General features: G+C 42.0%; 33 non-coding genes across 33 annotated transcripts; all 33 read right to left on the minus strand.

Annotated features, from left to right (window-relative positions):
• Positions 1–60: 60 nt before the first annotated feature.
• On the minus strand, positions 61–179 carry LOC142479803 (5S ribosomal RNA). Its single transcript, XR_012794471.1, has one exon. It is a non-coding gene; the product is annotated as a 5S ribosomal RNA (ribosomal RNA).
• Positions 180–465: 286 nt separating this feature from the next.
• On the minus strand, positions 466–584 carry LOC142479798 (5S ribosomal RNA). The gene has a single exon (XR_012794466.1). It is a non-coding gene; the product is annotated as a 5S ribosomal RNA (ribosomal RNA).
• Positions 585–870: 286 nt separating this feature from the next.
• Positions 871–989, minus strand: LOC142479814 (5S ribosomal RNA). The gene has a single exon (XR_012794482.1). It is a non-coding gene; the product is annotated as a 5S ribosomal RNA (ribosomal RNA).
• Positions 990–1,665: 676 nt separating this feature from the next.
• On the minus strand, positions 1,666–1,784 carry LOC142480872 (5S ribosomal RNA). The gene has a single exon (XR_012795356.1). It is a non-coding gene; the product is annotated as a 5S ribosomal RNA (ribosomal RNA).
• A 286-nt stretch (positions 1,785–2,070) lies between these two features.
• On the minus strand, positions 2,071–2,189 carry LOC142479825 (5S ribosomal RNA). Its single transcript, XR_012794493.1, has one exon. It is a non-coding gene; the product is annotated as a 5S ribosomal RNA (ribosomal RNA).
• A 286-nt stretch (positions 2,190–2,475) lies between these two features.
• Positions 2,476–2,594, minus strand: LOC142480873 (5S ribosomal RNA). The gene has a single exon (XR_012795357.1). It is a non-coding gene; the product is annotated as a 5S ribosomal RNA (ribosomal RNA).
• Positions 2,595–2,880: 286 nt separating this feature from the next.
• On the minus strand, positions 2,881–2,999 carry LOC142479837 (5S ribosomal RNA). Its single transcript, XR_012794504.1, has one exon. It is a non-coding gene; the product is annotated as a 5S ribosomal RNA (ribosomal RNA).
• A 286-nt stretch (positions 3,000–3,285) lies between these two features.
• On the minus strand, positions 3,286–3,404 carry LOC142480376 (5S ribosomal RNA). The gene has a single exon (XR_012795024.1). It is a non-coding gene; the product is annotated as a 5S ribosomal RNA (ribosomal RNA).
• Positions 3,405–3,690: 286 nt separating this feature from the next.
• LOC142481018 (5S ribosomal RNA) lies at positions 3,691–3,809 on the minus strand. The gene has a single exon (XR_012795497.1). It is a non-coding gene; the product is annotated as a 5S ribosomal RNA (ribosomal RNA).
• Positions 3,810–4,095: 286 nt separating this feature from the next.
• LOC142479849 (5S ribosomal RNA) lies at positions 4,096–4,214 on the minus strand. Its single transcript, XR_012794516.1, has one exon. It is a non-coding gene; the product is annotated as a 5S ribosomal RNA (ribosomal RNA).
• Positions 4,215–4,500: 286 nt separating this feature from the next.
• On the minus strand, positions 4,501–4,619 carry LOC142479860 (5S ribosomal RNA). Its single transcript, XR_012794527.1, has one exon. It is a non-coding gene; the product is annotated as a 5S ribosomal RNA (ribosomal RNA).
• Positions 4,620–4,905: 286 nt separating this feature from the next.
• Positions 4,906–5,024, minus strand: LOC142479799 (5S ribosomal RNA). The gene has a single exon (XR_012794467.1). It is a non-coding gene; the product is annotated as a 5S ribosomal RNA (ribosomal RNA).
• Positions 5,025–5,310: 286 nt separating this feature from the next.
• LOC142480198 (5S ribosomal RNA) lies at positions 5,311–5,429 on the minus strand. The gene has a single exon (XR_012794853.1). It is a non-coding gene; the product is annotated as a 5S ribosomal RNA (ribosomal RNA).
• A 286-nt stretch (positions 5,430–5,715) lies between these two features.
• Positions 5,716–5,834, minus strand: LOC142479800 (5S ribosomal RNA). Its single transcript, XR_012794468.1, has one exon. It is a non-coding gene; the product is annotated as a 5S ribosomal RNA (ribosomal RNA).
• A 286-nt stretch (positions 5,835–6,120) lies between these two features.
• LOC142479872 (5S ribosomal RNA) lies at positions 6,121–6,239 on the minus strand. Its single transcript, XR_012794538.1, has one exon. It is a non-coding gene; the product is annotated as a 5S ribosomal RNA (ribosomal RNA).
• A 286-nt stretch (positions 6,240–6,525) lies between these two features.
• Positions 6,526–6,644, minus strand: LOC142479883 (5S ribosomal RNA). The gene has a single exon (XR_012794549.1). It is a non-coding gene; the product is annotated as a 5S ribosomal RNA (ribosomal RNA).
• A 286-nt stretch (positions 6,645–6,930) lies between these two features.
• LOC142479895 (5S ribosomal RNA) lies at positions 6,931–7,049 on the minus strand. Its single transcript, XR_012794560.1, has one exon. It is a non-coding gene; the product is annotated as a 5S ribosomal RNA (ribosomal RNA).
• A 286-nt stretch (positions 7,050–7,335) lies between these two features.
• On the minus strand, positions 7,336–7,454 carry LOC142479801 (5S ribosomal RNA). Its single transcript, XR_012794469.1, has one exon. It is a non-coding gene; the product is annotated as a 5S ribosomal RNA (ribosomal RNA).
• Positions 7,455–7,740: 286 nt separating this feature from the next.
• LOC142479906 (5S ribosomal RNA) lies at positions 7,741–7,859 on the minus strand. Its single transcript, XR_012794571.1, has one exon. It is a non-coding gene; the product is annotated as a 5S ribosomal RNA (ribosomal RNA).
• A 286-nt stretch (positions 7,860–8,145) lies between these two features.
• Positions 8,146–8,264, minus strand: LOC142479802 (5S ribosomal RNA). The gene has a single exon (XR_012794470.1). It is a non-coding gene; the product is annotated as a 5S ribosomal RNA (ribosomal RNA).
• A 286-nt stretch (positions 8,265–8,550) lies between these two features.
• On the minus strand, positions 8,551–8,669 carry LOC142479804 (5S ribosomal RNA). The gene has a single exon (XR_012794472.1). It is a non-coding gene; the product is annotated as a 5S ribosomal RNA (ribosomal RNA).
• A 286-nt stretch (positions 8,670–8,955) lies between these two features.
• On the minus strand, positions 8,956–9,074 carry LOC142479918 (5S ribosomal RNA). Its single transcript, XR_012794583.1, has one exon. It is a non-coding gene; the product is annotated as a 5S ribosomal RNA (ribosomal RNA).
• A 286-nt stretch (positions 9,075–9,360) lies between these two features.
• LOC142479805 (5S ribosomal RNA) lies at positions 9,361–9,479 on the minus strand. Its single transcript, XR_012794473.1, has one exon. It is a non-coding gene; the product is annotated as a 5S ribosomal RNA (ribosomal RNA).
• Positions 9,480–9,765: 286 nt separating this feature from the next.
• Positions 9,766–9,884, minus strand: LOC142479806 (5S ribosomal RNA). Its single transcript, XR_012794474.1, has one exon. It is a non-coding gene; the product is annotated as a 5S ribosomal RNA (ribosomal RNA).
• Positions 9,885–10,170: 286 nt separating this feature from the next.
• Positions 10,171–10,289, minus strand: LOC142479930 (5S ribosomal RNA). Its single transcript, XR_012794594.1, has one exon. It is a non-coding gene; the product is annotated as a 5S ribosomal RNA (ribosomal RNA).
• Positions 10,290–10,575: 286 nt separating this feature from the next.
• Positions 10,576–10,694, minus strand: LOC142479807 (5S ribosomal RNA). Its single transcript, XR_012794475.1, has one exon. It is a non-coding gene; the product is annotated as a 5S ribosomal RNA (ribosomal RNA).
• A 286-nt stretch (positions 10,695–10,980) lies between these two features.
• On the minus strand, positions 10,981–11,099 carry LOC142479808 (5S ribosomal RNA). Its single transcript, XR_012794476.1, has one exon. It is a non-coding gene; the product is annotated as a 5S ribosomal RNA (ribosomal RNA).
• A 286-nt stretch (positions 11,100–11,385) lies between these two features.
• LOC142479943 (5S ribosomal RNA) lies at positions 11,386–11,504 on the minus strand. The gene has a single exon (XR_012794605.1). It is a non-coding gene; the product is annotated as a 5S ribosomal RNA (ribosomal RNA).
• A 286-nt stretch (positions 11,505–11,790) lies between these two features.
• Positions 11,791–11,909, minus strand: LOC142479809 (5S ribosomal RNA). The gene has a single exon (XR_012794477.1). It is a non-coding gene; the product is annotated as a 5S ribosomal RNA (ribosomal RNA).
• Positions 11,910–12,195: 286 nt separating this feature from the next.
• LOC142479810 (5S ribosomal RNA) lies at positions 12,196–12,314 on the minus strand. The gene has a single exon (XR_012794478.1). It is a non-coding gene; the product is annotated as a 5S ribosomal RNA (ribosomal RNA).
• Positions 12,315–12,600: 286 nt separating this feature from the next.
• On the minus strand, positions 12,601–12,719 carry LOC142480267 (5S ribosomal RNA). Its single transcript, XR_012794920.1, has one exon. It is a non-coding gene; the product is annotated as a 5S ribosomal RNA (ribosomal RNA).
• Positions 12,720–13,005: 286 nt separating this feature from the next.
• Positions 13,006–13,124, minus strand: LOC142479767 (5S ribosomal RNA). Its single transcript, XR_012794436.1, has one exon. It is a non-coding gene; the product is annotated as a 5S ribosomal RNA (ribosomal RNA).
• A 286-nt stretch (positions 13,125–13,410) lies between these two features.
• LOC142479811 (5S ribosomal RNA) lies at positions 13,411–13,529 on the minus strand. Its single transcript, XR_012794479.1, has one exon. It is a non-coding gene; the product is annotated as a 5S ribosomal RNA (ribosomal RNA).
• Positions 13,530–13,642: the final 113 nt, after the last annotated feature.

The raw sequence follows: 13,642 nt of genomic DNA on the forward strand, positions 1-13,642 counted from the left end.
ATTTTCATTTGCTGCAAGGAATGCCATGTATATTTTCATTAGGGAAGCAAAAAATAAAAACACCCACAGCACCTGGTATTCCCAGGCAGTCTCCCAACCCAGTACTAATCAAGCCTCACCCTGCTTAGCTTCCGAGATCTGACGGGATCGGGCGCTTTCAAGGTAGTATGGCCGTAGGTGGAGATTGCTGTCTCATGATATCCTCTCATTCTTAAATCCATGAGCCTATATCTTGCTCCATGCATACACAGAGACTGAGAAAATGACAGGTGCACTCAAATGTACTATAGACGGAATTCTTGATGTCAGAATTCTATTTTGGAAGGTTGCATTGTGTTGAACTTTCAGAGGAAAAAACGATATATTTCTTTGCCACTGCGGGAAAAAAGTAGCAAGAAATGAAACATTTTCATTTGCTGCGAGGAATGCCATGTATATTTTCATTAGGGAAGCGAAAAATAAAAACCCCTACAGCACCTGGTATTCCCAGGCAGTCTCCCAACCCAGTACTAATCAAGCCTCACCCTGCTTAGCTTCCGAGATCTGACGGGATCGGGCGCTGTCAAGGTAGTATGGCCGTAGGTGGAGATTGCTGTCTCATGATATCCTCTCATTCTTAAATCCATGAGCCTATATCTTGCTCCATGCATACACAGAGACTGAGAAAATGACAGGTGCACTCAAATGTACTATAGACGGAATTCTTGATGTCAGAATTCTATTTTGGAAGGTTGCATTGTGTTGAACTTTCTGAGGAAAAAACGATATATTTCTTTGCCACTGCGGGAAAAAAGTAGTAAAAAATGAAACATTTTCATTTGCTGCAAGGAATGCCATGTATATTTTCATTAGGGAAGCAAAAAATAAAAACACCCACAGCACCTGGTATTCCCAGGCAGTCTCCCAACCCAGTACTAATCAAGCCTCACCCTGCTTAGCTTCCGAGATCTGACGGGATCGGGCGCTTTCAAGGTAGTATGGCCGTAGGTGGAGATTGCTGTCTCATGATATCCTCTCATTCTTAAATCCATGAGCCTATATCTTGCTCCATGCATACACAGAGACTGAGAAAATGACAGGTGCACTCAAATGTACTATAGACGGAATTCTTGATGTCAGAATTCTATTTTGGAAGGTTGCATTGTGTTGAACTTTCAGAGGAAAAAACGATAGATTTCTTTGCCACTGCGGGAAAAAAGTAGTAAAAAATTTCAGAGGTGCCTATATTCAACCTCCTCCTGTTTGGATTTGAACTCACTATCTCTTCCAAGTATCAGCTTGAACACTGCACACCCCAACTCTGTGAGCCACAAGCTCACCATATAACATGCTGAGTGTTCTGAGGCCTGTATGATATATTTCTAAATGACATGGGAGGCATAAGTGTATTATTGTGACCGTTAAAAAAATACATTCTTGAAGAATTACCTTAAATGGAGAAATTAAATCAGAGACTGAGAAAATGACAGGTGCACTCAAATATACTATAGACGGAATTCTTGATGTCAGAATTCTATTTTGGAAGGTTGCATTGTGTTGAACTTTCAGAGGAAAAAACAATATATTTCTTTGCCACTCCGGGAAAAAAGTAGCAAGAAATGAAACATTTTCATTTGCTGCGAGGAATGCCATGTATATTTTCATTAGGGAAGCGAAAAATAAAAACCCCTACAGCACCTGGTATTCCCAGGCAGTCTCCCAACCCAGTACTAATCAAGCCTCACCCTGCTTAGCTTCCGAGATCTGACGGGATCGGGCGCTTTCAAGGTAGTATGGCCGTAGGTGGAGATTGCTGTCTCATGATATCCTCTCATTCTTAAATCCATGAGCCTATATCTTGCTCCATGCATACACAGAGACTGAGAAAATGACAGGTGCACTCAAATGTACTATAGACGGAATTCTTGATGTCAGAATTCTATTTTGGAAGGTTGCATTGTGTTGAACTTTCTGAGGAAAAAACGATATATTTCTTTGCCACTGCGGGAAAAAAGTAGTAAAAAATGAAACATTTTCATTTGCTGCAAGGAATGCCATGTATATTTTCATTAGGGAAGCAAAAAATAAAAACACCCACAGCACCTGGTATTCCCAGGCAGTCTCCCAACCCAGTACTAATCAAGCCTCACCCTGCTTAGCTTCCGAGATCTGACGGGATCGGGCGCTTTCAAGGTAGTATGGCCGTAGGTGGAGATTGCTGTCTCATGATATCCTCTCATTCTTAAATCCATGAGCCTATATCTTGCTCCATGCATACACAGAGACTGAGAAAATGACAGGTGCACTCAAATGTACTATAGACGGAATTCTTGATGTCAGAATTCTATTTTGGAAGGTTGCATTGTGTTGAACTTTCAGAGGAAAAAACGATAGATTTCTTTGCCACTGCGGGAAAAAAGTAGCAAGAAATGAAACATTTTCATTTGCTGCGAGGAATGCCATGTATATTTTCATTAGGGAAGCGAAAAATAAAAACCCCTACAGCACCTGGTATTCCCAGGCAGTCTCCCAACCCAGTACTAATCAAGCCTCACCCTGCTTAGCTTCCGAGATCTGACGGGATCGGGCGCTTTCAAGGTAGTATGGCCGTAGGTGGAGATTGCTGTCTCATGATATCCTCTCATTCTTAAATCCATGAGCCTATATCTTGCTCCATGCATACACAGAGACTGAGAAAATGACAGGTGCACTCAAATGTACTATAGACGGAATTCTTGATGTCAGAATTCTATTTTGGAAGGTTGCATTGTGTTGAACTTTCTGAGGAAAAAACGATATATTTCTTTGCCACTGCGGGAAAAAAGTAGTAAAAAATGAAACATTTTCATTTGCTGCAAGGAATGCCATGTATATTTTCATTAGGGAAGCAAAAAATAAAAACACCCACAGCACCTGGTATTCCCAGGCAGTCTCCCAACCCAGTACTAATCAAGCCTCACCCTGCTTAGCTTCCGAGATCTGACGGGATCGGGCGCTTTCAAGGTAGTATGGCCGTAGGTGGAGATTGCTGTCTCATGATATCCTCTCATTCTTAAATCCATGAGCCTATATCTTGCTCCATGCATACACAGAGACTGAGAAAATGACAGGTGCACTCAAATGTACTATAGACGGAATTCTTGATGTCAGAATTCTATTTTGGAAGGTTGCATTGTGTTGAACTTTCAGAGGAAAAAACGATAGATTTCTTTGCCACTGCGGGAAAAAAGTAGCAAGAAATGAAACATTTTCATTTGCTGCGAGGAATGCCATGTATATTTTCATTAGGGAAGCGAAAAATAAAAACCCCTACAGCACCTGGTATTCCCAGGCAGTCTCCCAACCCAGTACTAATCAAGCCTCACCCTGCTTAGCTTCCGAGATCTGACAGGATCGGGCGCTGTCAAGGTAGTATGGCCGTAGGTGGAGATTGCTGTCTCATGATATCCTCTCATTCTTAAATCCATGAGCCTATATCTTGCTCCATGCATACACAGAGACTGAGAAAATGACAGGTGCACTCAAATGTACTATAGACGGAATTCTTGATGTCAGAATTCTATTTTGGAAGGTTGCATTGTGTTGAACTTTCTGAGGAAAAAACGATATATTTCTTTGCCACTGCGGGAAAAAAGTAGTAAAAAATGAAACATTTTCATTTGCTGCAAGGAATGCCATGTATATTTTCATTAGGGAAGCGAAAAATAAAAACACCCACAGCACCTGGTATTCCCAGGCAGTCTCCCAACCCAGTACTAATCAAGCCTCACCCTGCTTAGCTTCCGAGATCTGACGGGATCGGGCGCTGTCAAGGTAGTATGGCCGTAGGTGGAGATTGCTGTCTCATGATATCCTCTCATTCTTAAATCCATGAGCCTATATCTTGCTCCATGCATACACAGAGACTGAGAAAATGACAGGTGCACTCAAATGTACTATAGACGGAATTCTTGATGTCAGAATTCTATTTTGGAAGGTTGCATTGTGTTGAACTTTCTGAGGAAAAAACGATATATTTCTTTGCCACTGCGGGAAAAAAGTAGTAAAAAATGAAACATTTTCATTTGCTGCAAGGAATGCCATGTATATTTTCATTAGGGAAGCAAAAAATAAAAACACCCACAGCACCTGGTATTCCCAGGCAGTCTCCCAACCCAGTACTAATCAAGCCTCACCCTGCTTAGCTTCCGAGATCTGACGGGATCGGGCGCTTTCAAGGTAGTATGGCCGTAGGTGGAGATTGCTGTCTCATGATATCCTCTCATTCTTAAATCCATGAGCCTATATCTTGCTCCATGCATACACAGAGACTGAGAAAATGACAGGTGCACTCAAATGTACTATAGACGGAATTCTTGATGTCAGAATTCTATTTTGGAAGGTTGCATTGTGTTGAACTTTCAGAGGAAAAAACGATATATTTCTTTGCCACTGCGGGAAAAAAGTAGTAAAAAATGAAACATTTTCATTTGCTGCAAGGAATGCCATGTATATTTTCATTAGGGAAGCAAAAAATAATAACACCCACAGCACCTGGTATTCCCAGGCAGTCTCCCAACCCAGTACTAATCAAGCCTCACCCTGCTTAGCTTCCGAGATCTGACGGGATCGGGCGCTTTCAAGGTAGTATGGCCGTAGGTGGAGATTGCTGTCTCATGATATCCTCTCATTCTTAAATCCATGAGCCTATATCTTGCTCCATGCATACACAGAGACTGAGAAAATGACAGGTGCACTCAAATGTACTATAGACGGAATTCTTGATGTCAGAATTCTATTTTGGAAGGTTGCATTGTGTTGAACTTTCAGAGGAAAAAACGATATATTTCTTTGCCACTGCGGGAAAAAAGTAGCAAGAAATGAAACATTTTCATTTGCTGCGAGGAATGCCATGTATATTTTCATTAGGGAAGCGAAAAATAAAAACCCCTACAGCACCTGGTATTCCCAGGCAGTCTCCCAACCCAGTACTAATCAAGCCTCACCCTGCTTAGCTTCCGAGATCTGACGGGATCGGGCGCTGTCAAGGTAGTATGGCCGTAGGTGGAGATTGCTGTCTCATGATATCCTCTCATTCTTAAATCCATGAGCCTATATCTTGCTCCATGCATACACAGAGACTGAGAAAATGACAGGTGCACTCAAATGTACTATAGACGGAATTCTTGATGTCAGAATTCTATTTTGGAAGGTTGCATTGTGTTGAACTTTCAGAGGAAAAAACGATATATTTCTTTGCCACTGCGGGAAAAAAGTAGTAAAAAATGAAACATTTTCATTTGCTGCAAGGAATGCCATGTATATTTTCATTAGGGAAGCAAAAAATAAAAACACCCACAGCACCTGGTATTCCCAGGCAGTCTCCCAACCCAGTACTAATCAAGCCTCACCCTGCTTAGCTTCCGAGATCTGACGGGATCGGGCTCTTTCAAGGTAGTATGGCCGTAGGTGGAGATTGCTGTCTCATGATATCCTCTCATTCTTAAATCCATGAGCCTATATCTTGCTCCATGCATACACAGAGACTGAGAAAATGACAGGTGCACTCAAATGTACTATAGACGGAATTCTTGATGTCAGAATTCTATTTTGGAAGGTTGCATTGTGTTGAACTTTCAGAGGAAAAAACGATAGATTTCTTTGCCACTGCGGGAAAAAAGTAGTAAAAAATGAAACATTTTCATTTGCTGCGAGGAATGCCATGTATATTTTCATTAGGGAAGCGAAAAATAAAAACCCCTACAGCACCTGGTATTCCCAGGCAGTCTCCCAACCCAGTACTAATCAAGCCTCACCCTGCTTAGCTTCCGAGATCTGACGGGATCGGGCGCTGTCAAGGTAGTATGGCCGTAGGTGGAGATTGCTGTCTCATGATATCCTCTCATTCTTAAATCCATGAGCCTATATCTTGCTCCATGCATACACAGAGACTGAGAAAATGACAGGTGCACTCAAATGTACTATAGACGGAATTCTTGATGTCAGAATTCTATTTTGGAAGGTTGCATTGTGTTGAACTTTCAGAGGAAAAAACGATATATTTCTTTGCCACTGCGGGAAAAAAGTAGTAAAAAATGAAACATTTTCATTTGCTGCAAGGAATGCCATGTATATTTTCATTAGGGAAGCAAAAAATAAAAACACCCACAGCACCTGGTATTCCCAGGCAGTCTCCCAACCCAGTACTAATCAAGCCTCACCCTGCTTAGCTTCCGAGATCTGACGGGATCGGGCGCTTTCAAGGTAGTATGGCCGTAGGTGGAGATTGCTGTCTCATGATATCCTCTCATTCTTAAATCCATGAGCCTATATCTTGCTCCATGCATACACAGAGACTGAGAAAATGACAGGTGCACTCAAATGTACTATAGACGGAATTCTTGATGTCAGAATTCTATTTTGGAAGGTTGCATTGTGTTGAACTTTCTGAGGAAAAAACGATATATTTCTTTGCCACTGCGGGAAAAAAGTAGTAAAAAATGAAACATTTTCATTTGCTGCAAGGAATGCCATGTATATTTTCATTAGGGAAGCAAAAAATAAAAACACCCACAGCACCTGGTATTCCCAGGCAGTCTCCCAACCCAGTACTAATCAAGCCTCACCCTGCTTAGCTTCCGAGATCTGACGGGATCGGGCGCTTTCAAGGTAGTATGGCCGTAGGTGGAGATTGCTGTCTCATGATATCCTCTCATTCTTAAATTCATGAGCCTATATCTTGCTCCATGCATACACAGAGACTGAGAAAATGACAGGTGCACTCAAATGTACTATAGACGGAATTCTTGATGTCAGAATTCTATTTTGGAAGGTTGCATTGTGTTGAACTTTCAGAGGAAAAAACGATATATTTCTTTGCCACTGCGGGAAAAAAGTAGTAAAAAATGAAACATTTTCATTTGCTGCAAGGAATGCCATGTATATTTTCATTAGGGAAGCAAAAAATAATAACACCCACAGCACCTGGTATTCCCAGGCAGTCTCCCAACCCAGTACTAATCAAGCCTCACCCTGCTTAGCTTCCGAGATCTGACGGGATCGGGCGCTTTCAAGGTAGTATGGCCGTAGGTGGAGATTGCTGTCTCATGATATCCTCTCATTCTTAAATCCATGAGCCTATATCTTGCTCCATGCATACACAGAGACTGAGAAAATGACAGGTGCACTCAAATGTACTATAGACGGAATTCTTGATGTCAGAATTCTATTTTGGAAGGTTGCATTGTGTTGAACTTTCAGAGGAAAAAACGATATATTTCTTTGCCACTGCGGGAAAAAAGTAGCAAGAAATGAAACATTTTCATTTGCTGCGAGGAATGCCATGTATATTTTCATTAGGGAAGCGAAAAATAAAAACCCCTACAGCACCTGGTATTCCCAGGCAGTCTCCCAACCCAGTACTAATCAAGCCTCACCCTGCTTAGCTTCCGAGATCTGACGGGATCGGGCGCTGTCAAGGTAGTATGGCCGTAGGTGGAGATTGCTGTCTCATGATATCCTCTCATTCTTAAATCCATGAGCCTATATCTTGCTCCATGCATACACAGAGACTGAGAAAATGACAGGTGCACTCAAATGTACTATAGACGGAATTCTTGATGTCAGAATTCTATTTTGGAAGGTTGCATTGTGTTGAACTTTCAGAGGAAAAAACGATATATTTCTTTGCCACTGCGGGAAAAAAGTAGTAAAAAATGAAACATTTTCATTTGCTGCAAGGAATGCCATGTATATTTTCATTAGGGAAGCAAAAAATAAAAACACCCACAGCACCTGGTATTCCCAGGCAGTCTCCCAACCCAGTACTAATCAAGCCTCACCCTGCTTAGCTTCCGAGATCTGACGGGATCGGGCGCTTTCAAGGTAGTATGGCCGTAGGTGGAGATTGCTGTCTCATGATATCCTCTCATTCTTAAATCCATGAGCCTATATCTTGCTCCATGCATACACAGAGACTGAGAAAATGACAGGTGCACTCAAATGTACTATAGACGGAATTCTTGATGTCAGAATTCTATTTTGGAAGGTTGCATTGTGTTGAACTTTCAGAGGAAAAAACGATATATTTCTTTGCCACTGCGGGAAAAAAGTAGCAAGAAATGAAACATTTTCATTTGCTGCGAGGAATGCCATGTATATTTTCATTAGGGAAGCGAAAAATAAAAACCCCTACAGCACCTGGTATTCCCAGGCAGTCTCCCAACCCAGTACTAATCAAGCCTCACCCTGCTTAGCTTCCGAGATCTGACGGGATCGGGCGCTGTCAAGGTAGTATGGCCGTAGGTGGAGATTGCTGTCTCATGATATCCTCTCATTCTTAAATCCATGAGCCTATATCTTGCTCCATGCATACACAGAGACTGAGAAAATGACAGGTGCACTCAAATGTACTATAGACGGAATTCTTGATGTCAGAATTCTATTTTGGAAGGTTGCATTGTGTTGAACTTTCAGAGGAAAAAACGATAGATTTCTTTGCCACTGCGGGAAAAAAGTAGTAAAAAATGAAACATTTTCATTTGCTGCGAGGAATGCCATGTATATTTTCATTAGGGAAGCGAAAAATAAAAACCCCTACAGCACCTGGTATTCCCAGGCAGTCTCCCAACCCAGTACTAATCAAGCCTCACCCTGCTTAGCTTCCGAGATCTGACGGGATCGGGCGCTGTCAAGGTAGTATGGCCGTAGGTGGAGATTGCTGTCTCATGATATCCTCTCATTCTTAAATCCATGAGCCTATATCTTGCTCCATGCATACACAGAGACTGAGAAAATGACAGGTGCACTCAAATGTACTATAGACGGAATTCTTGATGTCAGAATTCTATTTTGGAAGGTTGCATTGTGTTGAACTTTCAGAGGAAAAAACGATATATTTCTTTGCCACTGCGGGAAAAAAGTAGTAAAAAATGAAACATTTTCATTTGCTGCAAGGAATGCCATGTATATTTTCATTAGGGAAGCAAAAAATAAAAACACCCACAGCACCTGGTATTCCCAGGCAGTCTCCCAACCCAGTACTAATCAAGCCTCACCCTGCTTAGCTTCCGAGATCTGACGGGATCGGGCGCTTTCAAGGTAGTATGGCCGTAGGTGGAGATTGCTGTCTCATGATATCCTCTCATTCTTAAATCCATGAGCCTATATCTTGCTCCATGCATACACAGAGACTGAGAAAATGACAGGTGCACTCAAATGTACTATAGACGGAATTCTTGATGTCAGAATTCTATTTTGGAAGGTTGCATTGTGTTGAACTTTCAGAGGAAAAAACGATATATTTCTTTGCCACTGCGGGAAAAAAGTAGCAAGAAATGAAACATTTTCATTTGCTGCGAGGAATGCCATGTATATTTTCATTAGGGAAGCGAAAAATAAAAACCCCTACAGCACCTGGTATTCCCAGGCAGTCTCCCAACCCAGTACTAATCAAGCCTCACCCTGCTTAGCTTCCGAGATCTGACGGGATCGGGCGCTGTCAAGGTAGTATGGCCGTAGGTGGAGATTGCTGTCTCATGATATCCTCTCATTCTTAAATCCATGAGCCTATATCTTGCTCCATGCATACACAGAGACTGAGAAAATGACAGGTGCACTCAAATGTACTATAGACGGAATTCTTGATGTCAGAATTCTATTTTGGAAGGTTGCATTGTGTTGAACTTTCAGAGGAAAAAACGATAGATTTCTTTGCCACTGCGGGAAAAAAGTAGTAAAAAATGAAACATTTTCATTTGCTGCGAGGAATGCCATGTATATTTTCATTAGGGAAGCGAAAAATAAAAACCCCTACAGCACCTGGTATTCCCAGGCAGTCTCCCAACCCAGTACTAATCAAGCCTCACCCTGCTTAGCTTCCGAGATCTGACGGGATCGGGCGCTGTCAAGGTAGTATGGCCGTAGGTGGAGATTGCTGTCTCATGATATCCTCTCATTCTTAAATCCATGAGCCTATATCTTGCTCCATGCATACACAGAGACTGAGAAAATGACAGGTGCACTCAAATGTACTATAGACGGAATTCTTGATGTCAGAATTCTATTTTGGAAGGTTGCATTGTGTTGAACTTTCAGAGGAAAAAACGATATATTTCTTTGCCACTGCGGGAAAAAAGTAGTAAAAAATGAAACATTTTCATTTGCTGCAAGGAATGCCATGTATATTTTCATTAGGGAAGCAAAAAATAAAAACACCCACAGCACCTGGTATTCCCAGGCAGTCTCCCAACCCAGTACTAATCAAGCCTCACCCTGCTTAGCTTCCGAGATCTGACGGGATCGGGCGCTTTCAAGGTAGTATGGCCGTAGGTGGAGATTGCTGTCTCATGATATCCTCTCATTCTTAAATCCATGAGCCTATATCTTGCTCCATGCATACACAGAGACTGAGAAAATGACAGGTGCACTCAAATGTACTATAGACGGAATTCTTGATGTCAGAATTCTATTTTGGAAGGTTGCATTGTGTTGAACTTTCAGAGGAAAAAACGATATATTTCTTTGCCACTGCGGGAAAAAAGTAGCAAGAAATGAAACATTTTCATTTGCTGCGAGGAATGCCATGTATATTTTCATTAGGGAAGCGAAAAATAAAAACCCCTACAGCACCTGGTATTCCCAGGCAGTCTCCCAACCCAGTACTAATCAAGCCTCACCCTGCTTAGCTTCCGAGATCTGACGGGATCGGGCGCTGTCAAGGTAGTATGGCCGTAGGTGGAGATTGCTGTCTCATGATATCCTCTCATTCTTAAATCCATGAGCCTATATCTTGCTCCATGCATACACAGAGACTGAGAAAATGACAGGTGCACTCAAATGTACTATAGACGGAATTCTTGATGTCAGAATTCTATTTTGGAAGGTTGCATTGTGTTGAACTTTCAGAGGAAAAAACGATAGATTTCTTTGCCACTGCGGGAAAAAAGTAGTAAAAAATGAAACATTTTCATTTGCTGCGAGGAATGCCATGTATATTTTCATTAGGGAAGCGAAAAATAAAAACCCCTACAGCACCTGGTATTCCCAGGCAGTCTCCCAACCCAGTACTAATCAAGCCTCACCCTGCTTAGCTTCCGAGATCTGACGGGATCGGGCGCTGTCAAGGTAGTATGGCCGTAGGTGGAGATTGCTGTCTCATGATATCCTCTCATTCTTAAATCCATGAGCCTATATCTTGCTCCATGCATACACAGAGACTGAGAAAATGACAGGTGCACTCAAATGTACTATAGACGGAATTCTTGATGTCAGAATTCTATTTTGGAAGGTTGCATTGTGTTGAACTTTCAGAGGAAAAAACGATATATTTCTTTGCCACTGCGGGAAAAAAGTAGTAAAAAATGAAACATTTTCATTTGCTGCAAGGAATGCCATGTATATTTTCATTAGGGAAGCAAAAAATAAAAACACCCACAGCACCTGGTATTCCCAGGCAGTCTCCCAACCCAGTACTAATCAAGCCTCACCCTGCTTAGCTTCCGAGATCTGACGGGATCGGGCGCTTTCAAGGTAGTATGGCCGTAGGTGGAGATTGCTGTCTCATGATATCCTCTCATTCTTAAATCCATGAGCCTATATCTTGCTCCATGCATACACAGAGACTGAGAAAATGACAGGTGCACTCAAATGTACTATAGACGGAATTCTTGATGTCAGAATTCTATTTTGGAAGGTTGCATTGTGTTGAACTTTCAGAGGAAAAAACGATATATTTCTTTGCCACTGCGGGAAAAAAGTAGCAAGAAATGAAACATTTTCATTTGCTGCGAGGAATGCCATGTATATTTTCATTAGGGAAGCGAAAAATAAAAACCCCTACAGCACCTGGTATTCCCAGGCAGTCTCCCAACCCAGTACTAATCAAGCCTCACCCTGCTTAGCTTCCGAGATCTGACGGGATCGGGCGCTGTCAAGGTAGTATGGCCGTAGGTGGAGATTGCTGTCTCATGATATCCTCTCATTCTTAAATCCATGAGCCTATATCTTGCTCCATGCATACACAGAGACTGAGAAAATGACAGGTGCACTCAAATGTACTATAGACGGAATTCTTGATGTCAGAATTCTATTTTGGAAGGTTGCATTGTGTTGAACTTTCAGAGGAAAAAACGATAGATTTCTTTGCCACTGCGGGAAAAAAGTAGTAAAAAATGAAACATTTTCATTTGCTGCGAGGAATGCCATGTATATTTTCATTAGGGAAGCGAAAAATAAAAACCCCTACAGCACCTGGTATTCCCAGGCAGTCTCCCAACCCAGTACTAATCAAGCCTCACCCTGCTTAGCTTCCGAGATCTGACGGGATCGGGCGCTGTCAAGGTAGTATGGCCGTAGGTGGAGATTGCTGTCTCATGATATCCTCTCATTCTTAAATCCATGAGCCTATATCTTGCTCCATGCATACACAGAGACTGAGAAAATGACAGGTGCACTCAAATGTACTATAGACGGAATTCTTGATGTCAGAATTCTATTTTGGAAGGTTGCATTGTGTTGAACTTTCAGAGGAAAAAACGATAGATTTCTTTGCCACTGCGGGAAAAAAGTAGTAAAAAATGAAACATTTTCATTTGCTGCGAGGAATGCCATGTATATTTTCATTAGGGAAGCGAAAAATAAAAACCCCTACAGCACCTGGTATTCCCAGGCAGTCTCCCAACCCAGTACTAATCAAGCCTCACCCTGCTTAGCTTCCGAGATCTGACGGGATCAGGCGCTGTCAAGGTAGTATGGCCGTAGGTGGAGATTGCTGTCTCATGATATCCTCTCATTCTTAAATCCATGAGCCTATATCTTGCTCCATGCATACACAGAGACTGAGAAAATGACAGGTGCACTCAAATGTACTATAGACGGAATTCTTGATGTCAGAATTCTATTTTGGAAGGTTGCATTGTGTTGAACTTTCAGAGGAAAAAACGATATATTTCTTTGCCACTGCGGGAAAAAAGTAGTAAAAAATGAAACATTTTCATTTGCTGCAAGGAATGCCATGTATATTTTCATTAGGGAAGCAAAAAATAAAAACACCCACAGCACCTGGTATTCCCAGGCAGTCTCCCAACCCAGTACTAATCAAGCCTCACCCTGCTTAGCTTCCGAGATCTGACGGGATCGGGCGCTTTCAAGGTAGTTTGGCCGTAGGTGGAGATTGCTGTCTCATGATATCCTCTCATTCTTAAATCCATGAGCCTATATCTTGCTCCATGCATACACAGAGACTGAGAAAATGACAGGTGCACTCAAATGTACTATAGACGGAATTCTTGATGTCAGAATTCTATTTTGGAAGGTTGCATTGTGTTGAACTTTCAGAGGAAAAAACGATATATTTCTTTGCCACTGCGGGAAAAAAGTAGCAAGAAATGAAACATTTTCATTTGCTGCGAGGAATGCCATGTATATTTTCATTAGGGAAGCGAAAAATAAAAACCCCTACAGCACCTGGTATTCCCAGGCAGTCTCCCAACCCAGTACTAATCAAGCCTCACCCTGCTTAGCTTCCGAGATCTGACGGGATCGGGCGCTGTCAAGGTAGTATGGCCGTAGGTGGAGATTGCTGTCTCATGATATCCTCTCATTCTTAAATCCATGAGCCTATATCTTGCTCCATGCATACACAGAGACTGAGAAAATGACAGGTGCACTCAAATGTACTATAGAC

This window comes from Ascaphus truei, unplaced genomic scaffold, assembly GCF_040206685.1.
Source record: "Ascaphus truei isolate aAscTru1 unplaced genomic scaffold, aAscTru1.hap1 HAP1_SCAFFOLD_242, whole genome shotgun sequence".
In the NCBI taxonomy this organism is placed as follows: domain Eukaryota; kingdom Metazoa; phylum Chordata; class Amphibia; order Anura; family Ascaphidae; genus Ascaphus; species Ascaphus truei.